Here is a 10,298-nt window from a genome sequence, read left to right on the forward strand (position 1 = left end):
TCCCGGTACAATACAGGTGAACCCCGAAACATTCCCGATGGCCGAAACTCGACTTCCCATATATAATTCTTTACCTCCGGACCATTCCGGAACTCCTCGTGACGTCCTGGATCTCATCCGGGACTCCGAACAACTTTCGGTTTGCTGCATACTAATATCTTTATAACCCTAGTGTCCCCGAACCTTAAGTGTGTAGACCCTACGGGTTCGGGAGACACGCAGACATGACCGAGACTACTCTCCGGTCAATAACCAATAGCGGGATCTGGATACCCATGTTGGCTCCCACATGCTGCTCAATGATCTCATCGGATGAACCGCGATGTCGAGGATTCCAGCAACCCCGTATACAATTCCCTTTGTCAATCGGTACGTTACTTGCCCGAGAATCGATCGTCGGTATCCCAATACCTCGTTCAATCTCGTTACCGGCAAGTCACTTTACTCGTACCGTAATGCATGATCCCGTGACCAGACACTTGGTCACTTTGAGCTCATTATGATGATGCATTACCGAGTGGGCCCGGTGATACCTCTCCGTAATACGGAGTGACAAATCCCAGTCTCGATCCGTGTCAACCCAACAGACACTTTCGGAGATACCCGTAGTATACCTTTATAGTCACCCAGTTACGTTGTGACGTTTGGTACACCCAAAGCACTCCTACGGTATCCGGGAGTTACACGATCTCATGGTCTAAGGAAAATATACTTGACATTGGAAAAGCTCTAGCAAAACGAACTACACGATCTTGTGCTATGCTTAGGATTGGGTCTTGTCCATCACATCATTCTTCTAATGATGTGATCCCGTTAGCAAAGACATCCAATGTCCATAGTCAGGAAACCATGACTATCTGTTGATCAACGAGCTAGTCAACTAGAGGCTCACTAGGGACATGTTGTGGTCTATGTATTCACACGTGTATTACGATTCCCGGATAACACAATTATAGCATGAATAAAAGACAGTTATAATTGAACAAGGAAATATAATAATAATCCTTTTTATTATTGCCTCTAGGGCATATTTCCAACAGTCTCCCACTTGCACTAGAGTCAATAATCTAGTTACATTGTGATGAATCGAACACCCATAGAGTTCTAGTGTTGAACATGTTTTGCTCGTGGAAGAGGTTTAGTCAACGGATCTGCGACATTCAGATCCGTGTGTACTTTGCAAATATCTATGTCTCCATCTTGAACATTTTCACGGATGGAGTTGAAACGACGCTTGATGTGCCTGGTCTTCTTGTGAAACCTGGGCTCCTTGGCAAGGGCAATAGCTCTAGTGTTGTCACAGAAGAGAGTGATTGGCCCCGATGCATTGGGTATGACTCCTAGGTCGGTGATGAACTCCTTCATCCATATTGCTTCATGCGCTGCCTCCGAGGCTGCCATGTATTCCGCTTCACATGTAGATCCCGCCACGACGCTCTGCTTGCAACTGCGCCAGCTTACTGCTCCACGATTCAACATATACACGTATCCGGTTTGTGACTTAGAGTCATCCAGATCTGTGTCGAAGCTAGCATCGACGTAACCCTTTACGACGAGCTCTTCGTCACCTCCATAAACGAGAAACATGTCCTTTGTCCTTTTAAGGTACTTCAGGATATTCTTGACCGCTGTCCAGTGTTCCTTGCCGGGATTACTTTGGTACCTTCCTACCAAACTTACGGCAAGGTTTACATCTGGTCTGGTACACAACATGGCATACATAATAGATCCTATGGCTGAGGCATAGGGGATGACACTCATCTCTTCTTTATCTTTTGTCGTGGTCGGGCATTGAGATGAGCTCAATCTCACACCTTGCAACACAGGCAAGAACCCTTTCTTGGACTGATCCATATTGAACTTCTTCAATATCTTATCAAGGTATGTGCTTTGTGAAAGACCTATGAGGCGTCTCGATCTATCCCTATAGATCTTTATGCCTAATATGTAAGCAGCTTCTCCAAGGTCCTTCATTGAAAAACACTTAGTCAAGTAGGCCTTAATGTTGTCCAAAAGTTCTATATCATTTCCCATCAAAAGTATGTCATCTACATATAATATGAGAAATGCTACAGAGCTCCCACTCACTTTCTTGTAAACGCAGGCTTCTCCATAAGTCTGCATAAACCCAAACGCTTTGATCATCTCATCAAAGCGAATGTTCCAACTCCGAGATGCTTGCACCAGCCCATAAATGGATCGCTGGAGCTTGCATACTTTGTTAGCACTCTTAGGATCGACAAAACCTTCCGGCTGCATCATATACAGTTGTTCCTTAAGAGAGCCGTTAAGGAATGCCGTTTTGACGTCCATCTGCCATATCTCATAATCATAGTATGCGGCAATTGCTAACATGATTCGGACGGACTTCAGCTTCACTACGGGAGAGGAAGTCTCGTCGTAGTCAACCCCTTTAACTTGCCGATAACCCTTAGCGACAAGTCGAGCTTTATAGATGGTAACATTACCATCCGCGTCCGTCTTCTTCTTAAAGATCCATTTGTTTTCTATCGCTCGCCGATCATCCGGCAAGTCTGTCAAAGTCCATACTTTATTTTCGTACATGGATTCTATCTCGGATTGCATGGCTTCAAGCCATTTGTTGGAATTTGGGCCCGCCATCGTTTCTCCATAGTTCGAAGGTTCACCGTTATCTAACAACATGATTTCCAGGACAGGGTTGCCATACCCCTTTGGTGTGGAACGTGTCCTTGTGGACCTACGAAGTTCAGTAGCAACTTGATCCGAAGTACCTTGATCATCATCATTAATTTCCTCTCCAGTCGGTGTAGGCATCACAGGAACATTTTCCTGAGCTGCACTACTTTCCGGTTCAAGAGGTAGTACTTCGTCGAGTTCTACTTTCCTCCCACTTACTCCTTTCGAGAGAAACTCTTTTTCCAGAAAGGATCCGTTCTTGGCAACAAAGATCTTGCCTTCGGATCTAAGGTAGAAGGTATAACCAATCGTTTCCTTAGGGTATCCTATGAAGACGCATTTTTCCGATTTGGGTTCGAGCTTTTCAGGTTGAAGTTTCTTGACATAAGCATTGCATCCCCAAAATTTTAGAAACGACAGCTTAGGTTTCTTCCCAAACCATAATTCATACGGTGTCGTCTCAACGGATTTAGACGGAGCCCTATTTAAAGTGAATGTAGCTGTCTCTAGAGCATATCCCCAAAATGATAGCGGTAAATCGGTAAGAGACATCATAGATCGCACCATATCCATTAGAGTGCGATTACGATGTTCGGACACACCATTACGCTGAGGTGTTCCAGGCGGCGTGAGTTGTGAAACGATTCCACATTTTCTTAAGTGTGTACCAAATTTGTGACTTAAATATTCTTCTCCATGATCTGATCGTAAGAATTTTATCTTTCGGTCACGTTGATTCTCTACTTCATTCTGAAATTCCTTGAACTTTTCAAAGGTCTCAGACTTGTGTTTCATCAAGTAGACATACCCATATCTACTTAAGTCATCAGTGAGAGTGAGAACATAACGATATCCTCCGCGAGCCTCAACACTCATTGGACCACACACATCAGTATGTATGATTTCCAATAAGTTGGTTGATCGCTCCATTGTTCTGGAGAACGGAGTCTTGGTCATTTTGCCCATGAGGCATGGTTCGCATGTGTCAAATGATTCATAATCGAGAGACTCTAAAAGTCCATCAGCATGGAGTTTCTTCATGTGCTTGACACCAATGTGACCAAGGCGGCAGTGCCACAAGTATGTGGGACTATCGTTATCAAGGTATTCACACTATGAATATGTGTAACATTACGTTCGAGATTCATTAAGAATAAACCATTGACCATCAGGGCATGACCATAAAACATATCTCTCATATAAATAGAACAACCATTATTCTCGGATTTAAATGAGTAGACATCTCGTATTAAACGAGATCCAGATACAATGTTCATGCTCAAACTTGGCACTAAATAACAATTATTGAGGTTTAAAACTAATCCCGTAGGTAAATTTAGAGGTAGCGTGCCGACGGCGATCACATCGACCTTGGAACCACTCCCGACGCGCATCGTCACCTCGTCCTTCGCCAGTCTCCGCTTATTCCGCAGCTCCTGCTGTGAGTTACAAATATGAGCAACGGCACCGGTATCAAATACCCAGGAGTTACTACGAGTACTAGTAAGGTACACATCAATTACATGTATATCACATATACCTTTAGTGTTGCCGGCCTTCTTGTCCGCTAAGTATTTGGGGTAGTTCCGCTTCCAGTGACCCTTCCCTTTGCAATAAAAGCATTCAATCTCAGGCTTGGGTCCATTCTTTGACTTCTTCCCGGCAACTGGCTTACCGGGCGCGGCAACATCCTTGCCGTCCTTCTTGAAGTTCTTCTTACCCTTTCCTTTCTTGAACTTGCTGGTTTTATTGACCATCAACACTTGATGTTCTTTCTTGATTTCTACCTCTGCCGACTTCAGCATTGAAAATACTTCAGGAATAGTTTTCACCATCCCCTGCATATTGTAGTTCATCACAAAGCTCTTGTAGCTCGGTGGGAGCGACTGAAGGATTCTGTCAATGACCGCCTCGTCCGGGAGGTTAATGTCCAGCTGGGACAGGCGGTTGTGCAACCCAGACATTTTGAGTATGTGCTCACTAACAGAACTATTTTCCTCCATCTTACAACTATAGAACTTGTTGGATACTTCATATCTCTCGACCAGGGGGTGAGCTTGGAAAACCATTTTCAGCTCCTCGAACATCTCATATGCTCCGTCTTGCTCAAAACGCTTTTGGAGCCCCGGTTCTAAGCTGTAAAGCATGCCGCACTGAACGAGGGAGTAATCATCAGCACGTGACTGCCAAGCGTTCATAACGTCTTGGTTCTCTGGGATGGGTGCTTCACCTAGCGGTCCTTCTAGGACATATGCTTTCTTGGCATCTATGAGGATGATACTCAGGTTCCGGACCCAGTCCGTATAGTTTCTGCCATCATCTTTCAGCTTGGTTTTCTCTAGGAACGCGTTGAAGTTCATGTTGACATGAGCGTTGTCCATTTGATCTACAAGACATTTTTTGCAAAGATTTTAGACTAAGTTCATGATAATTAAGTTCATCTAATCAAATTATTTAATGAACTCCCACTCAGATTTGACATCCCTCTAGTCATCTAAGTGTTACATGATCCGAGTCGACTAGGGCGTGTCCGATCATCACGTGAGACTGACTAGTCATCATCGGTGAACATCTCCATGTTGGTCGTATCTTCCATACGACTCATGTTCGACCTTTCGGTCTCTGTGTTCCGAGGCCATGTTTGTACATGCTAGGATCGTCAAGTTAACCTAAGTGTTTTTGCATGTGTAAAACTGTCTTACACCCGTTGTATGTGAACGTAGGAATCTATCACACCCGATCATCACGTGGTGCTTCGAAATGACGAACTTTAGCAACGGCGCACAGTTAGGGGGGAACACTTTCTTGAAATTATTATGAGTGATCATCTTATTTACTACCGTCGTTCTAAGTAAACAAGATGCATAAACATAATAAACATCACATGCAATTAAATAGTAGTGACATGATATGGTCAATATCATATAGCTCCTTTGATCTCCATCTTTGGGGCTCCATGATCATCTTCGTCACCGGCATGACACCATGATCTCCATCATCGTGTCTCCATGAAGTTGCTTGCCAACTATTACTTCTACTACTATGGCTAACGGTTTAGCAACAAAGTAAAGTAATTACATGGCGTTAAATCATTGACACGCAGGTCATACAATAATTAAGACAAATCCTATGGCTCCTACCGGTTGTCATACTCATCGACATGCAAGTCGTGATTCCTATTACAAGAACATGATCTCATACATCACAATATATCATTTATCATTCATCACAACTTTTGGCCATATCACATCACAAAGCAATTGCTGCAAAAACAAGTTAGACGCCCTCTAATTGTTGTTGCATCTTTTACGTGGCTGCAATAGGGTTCTAGCAAGAACGTTTTCTTACTTACGAATAACCACAACGTGATTTGTCAACTTCTATTTACCCTTCATAAGGACCCTTTTCATCGAATTGCTCCAACTAAAGTGGGAGAGACAGACACCCGCTAGCCACCTTATGCAACTAGTGCATGTCAGTCGGTGGAACCTGTCTCACGTAAGCGTACGTGTAAGGTCGGCCCGGGCCGCTTCATCCCACAATACCACTGAAGCAAAATAAGACTAGTAGTGGCAAGAAATTTGACAACATCTACGCCCACAACAGATTTGTGTTCTACTCGTGCAATAGAGAACTACGCATAGACCTAGCTCATGATGCCACTATTGGAGAACGTTGCATAAAATAAAAAAATTCCTACGTTCACCAAGATCAATCTATGAGTTCATCTAGCAACGAGAGAGAGGAGTGCATCTACATACCCTTGTAGATCGCGAGCGGAAGCGTTCAAGAGAACGGGGTTGAGGGAGTCGTACTCGTCGTGATCCAAGTCACCGGAGATCCTAGCGCCGAACGGACAGCACCTCCGCGTTCAACACACGCACAGTCAGCATGATGTCTCCTACTTCTTGATCCAGCAAGGGGGGAGGAGAGGTTGATGAAGATCCAGCAGCACGACGGCGTGGTGGTGGATGCAACAGGGCTCCGGCAGGGCTTCGCCAAGCGACTGCGGGAGGGAGAGGTGTAGCAAGGGGGGAAGGGAGGCGCTAGGTGTCAGGGTGCGGCTGCCCTCCCACGCCCCCATCCCTCTTTATATAGGGACCCCAGGGGGGCACCGGCCCTAGCAGATGGGATCTCCTAGGGGGGCGGCGACCAAGGGGGGAAACTTGCCCCCCAAGGCAAGTGGAGGCGCCCCCTCCCCTAGGGTTACCAACCCTAGGCGCAGAGGGGGGCCCAGGGGGGCGCACCAGCCTACCAGGGACTGGTTCCCCTCCCACTTCAGCCCATGGGGCCCTCTAGGATAGGTCGCCCCACCCGATGGACCCCCGGGACCCTTCTGGTGGTCCCGGTACAATACCGGTGAACCCCGAAACTTTCCCGATGGCCGAAACTCGACTTCCCATATATAATTCTTTACCTCCGGACCATTCCCGAACTCCTCGTGACGTCCGAGATCTCATCCGGGACTCCGAACAACTTTCGGTTTGCTGCATACTAATATCTTTACAACCCTAGCGTCACTGAACCTTAAGTATGTAGACCCTACAGGTTCGGGAGACACGCAGACATGACCGAGACTGCTCTCCGGTCAATAACCAATAGCGGGATCTGGATACCCATGTTGGCTCCTACATGCTCCTCGATGATCTCATCGGATGAACCACGATGTCGAGGATTCAAGCAACCCCGTATGCAATTCCCTTTGTCAATCGGTACGTTACTTGCCCGAGATCCGAATGTCGGTATCCCAATACCTTGTTCAATCTCGTTACCGGCAAGTCACTTTACTCGTACCGTAATGCATGATCCCGTGACCAGACACTTGGTCACTTTGAGATCATTATGATGATGCATTACCGAGTGGGCCCAGTGATAGCTCTCCGTAATACATAGTGACAAATCCCAGTCTCGATCCGTGTCAACCCAACAGACACTTTCGGAGATACCCGTAGTATACCTTTATAGTCACCCAGTTACGTTGTGACGTTTGGTACACCCAAAGTACTCCTACGGTATCCGGGAGTTACACGATCTCATGGTCTAAGGAAAAGATACTTGACATTGGAAAAGCTCTAGCAAAACGAACTACACGATCTTGTGCTATGCTTAGGATTGGGTCTTCTCCATCACATCATTCTTCTAATGATGTGATCCCGTTATCAAAGACATCCAATGTCCATAGTCAGGAAACCATGACTATCTGTTGATCAACGAGCTAGTCAACTAGAGGCTCACTAGGGACATGTTGTGGTCTATGTATTCACACGTGTATTACGATTTCCGGATAACACAATTATAGCATGAATAAAAGACAATTATCATGAACAAGGAAATATAATAATAATCCTTTTTATTATTGCCTCTAGGGCATATTTCCAACAGAGGTACAATCGTTGACGAGAAGGGCGGGGGAAAGAAAGCGGGGGCTCACCGTGACCTGCAGGTGAGCAAAGCGGGCTTGGGGGAGAGCTCGCCGGAGCGAATCGTCGACGGAGTCCGCCGGCCGAGGAGGAAAAAGACGACGAGGATCCGGCGCAGCAGTGCCTCCCAGCTCGAGATGGCCGCCGTAGTCGATGCAGAGAAGGCCGACAGAGTCGATGGCACGGCCGTGCGGCGAGAGGAGGACGATGGTCGTGGCAGCAAGGAAGGCGCGGTGACCGTGGCGTTCGGCCCTTCCTCCAGATCGGCAGAGGGGGAGAGGTGGATCTGGGCGAGAGGGGCGAAGTGGGTGGAGCTAGGTGAGGGAGGAGGCCCGAGGCATCGGAGGGGCTCCCTTATCCCCTCGGGGCATCGCTGCCGAAGTGGTCGGGCGGGAGCACACGCTCGATCGTGTACAGTAGGAGGAAGACGACCGAGGGATGGTGCTAGGCGGCCTAGGTCGGCCAGGTGCGCCGAGGCCAAGTAGGGCGCGGTGGGTAGCTGGGCCAGTCGGCCAAGTGGAGGAGGGGGACCATTTCCCTTTTTTTATTTTAACCTTTTAAATAATTATTTTAAATAGATCAAGGCATTAAACCACTTTGCAAAAATGTTGGCTCATCACCATAATTGGTTATGGAAAATTTGCCACACTTTGAACATTTTGGTTTTCACGTTTGACAAATTTGAATTTTGGCTTTAAACTCAGTTTTGAATTTAAATCGTGATTTGGACCAAATGAAGATTAGCAACAGTAATGTGATGACATGGCATCATTAGCAGGAGGTTACTATAGCTTAATTATCCGGGCGTCACACACACCAACTCGCGGGTACCCCTCAGGGACGACCCGACTTCAACAACGGTCTCAAGTAAAGTCCGCGTAACCGCGTGTCCAAAAGATCAAGGGGGAAAACCCGAGGAATCACCCTCGATGGTTTCCACTCGATGTAATCATCAAGGTGAATGTAGGAGGAATCACCCTCGTGGTCCACACTTGAGGGGTTGCATGACAGAGTCGTATCATGAGTTGTGAAAGATAAATCACCCTCGATGACCACGACCGAATAGCTACACTACAAAGTTATCGTCAGGAGTGCCTCACAAGGTATCACCCTCGGCAACCGATAGTATCTCTGCAGAGTTGGGCAACAAAGGGGGTGTGATGTGATGTGAGATGTCGGGCTCTGGTCATCGATCACGTTGATTGAGTCATCGATGATGAAGCAGGGGCAACAAGGACAAGGTGGGGGTCACTAATGGGTCACTAACCAACCTATACTAAGTAGTTTAGGATAAGCAGGTAAGATATAACAGCAGGTACAAAAGCAGGCTATGCATCGGAATAGGAGCAATCAAATACAGTAGCAAAATCTAATGCAAGCATGAGAGAATGGAATGGGCGATATCGGGATGATCAAAGGGGGGGGCTTGCCTAGAAGCTCCGCTAAAAGGGAAGAAAGGTCGTCGTCGATGTAGTCGATCACAGTGGCATCAGCAGCGGTCTCGGGGTCTACCAGAGAGAAGAGGGGGAAGAAACAGTAAATACAAAGCACATAGATGCATGAAAAAACAATAAGCAGTGCTAGGGGTGTTCTAACGCGATGCTACACGATACCGGCAAAGGGGGAATAACATCCGGGAAATTTTTCCGAAGTTTGACATTTTTGGACAGATGAAACGGAGGGGGGCGGTTGCAGGTTCGCTATGCTAGGGACATGTGGCAGACAAATGAGCTGCGTATTTGGATTTGTCACATTTTTCTGAGCAACTTTCATGTATAAAACTTTTTCATCTGAGTTACAAATTATTTTCTACGAATTTCTAAAGCCTTAGAAATATTCTAAAATTAATTCTAATTCAAAAATAAAGATTAAAATGCTATGGGTACCAAGCCCTGTGTACACAGATTGTACACAGAGGCTGACAATGGGGCCCAGGAAGACCCAGTTGACCTAGTCAAAGGGATTGATTGGTCAACTGCACTGTTCATGGGGCCCACCTGTAAGTGCCTTATCTTCATTCATGTTTTTTAATCCTTTTTTTATTTTTATTTTTTTAAGGGCCGGTCCCATAGGGGCACTGGCCCTGATTGGCCACACAGGCGGGGGCACGCATGCGCGGGAGCACACCCCGCACGACGGCCGCGGTGGCCGTGGGCGGCAGCAGCCGCAGGTGGGCAGGCTGCAGCGGGGCTCGGTGAGGCGGCGCGCTCGGGCGGCTAC

The sequence above is a fragment of the Triticum aestivum genome, chromosome 3B (assembly GCF_018294505.1).
Source record: "Triticum aestivum cultivar Chinese Spring chromosome 3B, IWGSC CS RefSeq v2.1, whole genome shotgun sequence".
Classification (NCBI taxonomy): domain Eukaryota; kingdom Viridiplantae; phylum Streptophyta; class Magnoliopsida; order Poales; family Poaceae; genus Triticum; species Triticum aestivum.